Genomic DNA, 2779 nt, shown 5'->3' with positions numbered 1-2779 from the left:
CGACGTTTTATCGCCCTGCTGTGGGGTGATGACGGCGCTTCGGGACAGTTTTACTACTGGCCGTGGGCAACCCGTACTTTTACTATTATTGCATACAATTAATGTTATTGGTTGAGTCGACTGTTCATATTCATTTGCTGACTTGCTTTTCAAAGGCAGTTGTTCCTCACTTAATCCTTTTTGCACCCATTTTATGCGGTCCTACTTGCATGCTTTGTGAAAGTCTCATTTGAATTTTTTTTATTGGTTGGCAAGAAACTGTTCCTATAGGCACCGGAACAGCAGTTTCGAGTTTCACGTTTTATTTTTTATTTTTTTTTTATTTTTGCACGCCTCTAAAATACACCTGAGGAATATTTCTTAACTCCACTTTGGTCACTCGATTTAGAGGAGAATTTACTTTTGCTCGCCTGTGCATTCCATCCTTGCTTCCAGTGTACTCAGGCCCAGAAGTTTGCGTTGGCTTGGCAATGTTGTCCATGCAGTTTAATCCTAGCACTCCTGATATTCCGCCTAGTGCCTCAAAGACTTTGTTCCTTGTCTTGTTTCCGTGATTGTCGCTGTCGACTTCACCATACATGACTAAAAGAACTAGAAGAGTCTGAAACTTGCAAAGCTTGTGTCCACTGTGTGTGAATAGGTAAGCACTGCCAATTCAGCTTCGAACGTTCGTCAAGTAGAAAACTAAAGGTGCAGCAAACACGACGTGGAGTGTTTTAAGTTCACCTTCTGTAAAAAGTAACACGTATTCAAGAAAAACCTAGCATATCAAGGAATATCAGGAAAATATTAGTTTATTAGTTTGCATACCAATAGTTGAAAGCAAAATAGTATAATGCGGCAGACTCGTTTGCAAGGATAAGCACGTTTGGTAAGAATATTAAAGCGCTTCGGTTGATCATTTTTGCTCGTCCTTCTAGACACGCGTTGTTGATATGTAGTACTATTTTTTCATAACAAACTTGAGGAAACAAAAATTTTCATTGCTTTACTTACCATCACCTATTAAGATAACTATTGCCTTATCAGCGGTGTACTTGTTATTCGCATTATCAGACTCATTTTGTTTACCACCCTAGAGCCCCAATAAGCGATAAAGCCTTCGGTATAAAGCCATTGACAGGAGCTGCCAACTTGGCATCTTTTGAGTTGATACTCGAATTCACCCACACCTTTGGACTCCGAGTCAGACATGCTACTCCTAAGCCATGTAGTCGCATTCGTACGCCCAGGATAAAGTGGGACTTCATGTCTACGTCGGATGGTCTTTACTATATCGTCGTAGGTTACAACTATAAGCTAATGAGTATTTTAGGCCGGGATTCAAAGGGAAAACGGAAGCGTTAGCGTACCTAATTCGCGTATCGCCTAACCATGCTAAATCAGCAGTCATTTTTTAAGGCGAAAGATTTTCTTGCTTCATTGGTGACCTCGACGGAAATGTATAAGAATATGTTTCCACCGGGAATCGAACCACTAAACCTGCGGTTCCCAGCCGATCGCGCAAACCAACTATACTCCACACCGGGCTTGTGAGAAACATCGTAATTCTCCTTGTGTAGTGCGAAGATGTAGTAGCGATGACAATGACAATGCAGTTCGTGATAATAAATAGAGAAACAAATTGTGAAGGCCAAATCACGTGGGAATTCCGCAACAGGCAGGATAATGATGCTGCAGTCAGTGATAATCATAACGATGTATTATCAATAACAATGATGGTGCAGATAGTTAATAACGATGATAGTGCCGATAGTTATGATGATGATAACAGCGACGACAATGATGAGGCAGCTGGTGAAAACAGTCATGTAATATGGCTCTTTGCCATTTCTGCTCTTAAGTAGGCATAAGCGCAGTCGGATATTTTTTTTTTTTTTTCGCGACAAGTGCGTGAAGGACATTTGCATGGCAGTGCCATGTTTGTTAGCACGAGTCAGCCACGCCTCTGCATGCGGAGTAGGTGACTCCAAACCGCGCGTTTGCTAAAACTAGAATGTACAGCCTCCGCAAAAAGTGCTAGTCTTTGAGGAGGAAAGTGAAACCTAAATATATCAATCATATCCCTCAGGCTTCTACGAATGCCTAAAGCCGTGCAGATAGGTCTGCGATAGAAGATGGAGTGAAAGGAGGCGCTTCGGAATAACTTCAAATATCAACATGGATGTCCTTAGCAGCCCCTTATCTCACGCGGCACATAGATAACGAGTTAGATGGAAAGAGTTCAAGATCACAGAGAAAGAGTGTTAGCGAGGATACGGTTCGAAGTGAGAATTTTAACTTTGTCCGTCTGTTGCTACTATGGCGCGACCTTGCATGTCCTTGCTGTCTCGTTGTTCGTCTTCATGGCAGATGTAGCCTTATGTATGTCATGATGACGGTCCAGGGGGGGGGGGGGGGGGGGGGGGGAGAGAGATCACCTGTTTTGGCTGTGCGGCGTATTGAATGCAAATTCCGGTACTGCCTCAGGTCAAGTTGTCTAACGGGCAATAAAAATGTTTCTCCTGGCCAGGCGGTCAGCATTTTGAGGAGCGAAATGACTGAGAAAGGCGTTACGTCATCAAAATACCAAAATATGAGTATTGAAGTATTCTAGTTTTTGACATTTTTTTTTTTACTAACACTGGCCTTATCAGGAATAACATAAATCACAACCACTATTGTTGGAGTCTTTTTACTCAACCAGTATGTTTCTCTAACCTCTTTAATTTCTTTCACCTCAAACAAAAAGAGCGTAATTACATTGAAGCTATTAAAATGCATTTTTCGCCTCTGTAAT

The sequence above is a fragment of the Amblyomma maculatum genome, chromosome 5 (genome assembly GCF_055883805.1).
Source record: "Amblyomma maculatum isolate TAMU_Amacu chromosome 5, ASM5588380v1, whole genome shotgun sequence".
NCBI classification, from domain to species: Eukaryota; Metazoa; Arthropoda; class Arachnida; order Ixodida; family Ixodidae; genus Amblyomma; species Amblyomma maculatum.
The sequence above is the reverse complement of the archived record's forward strand: the minus strand, read 5'-3'. Positions refer to the sequence as shown.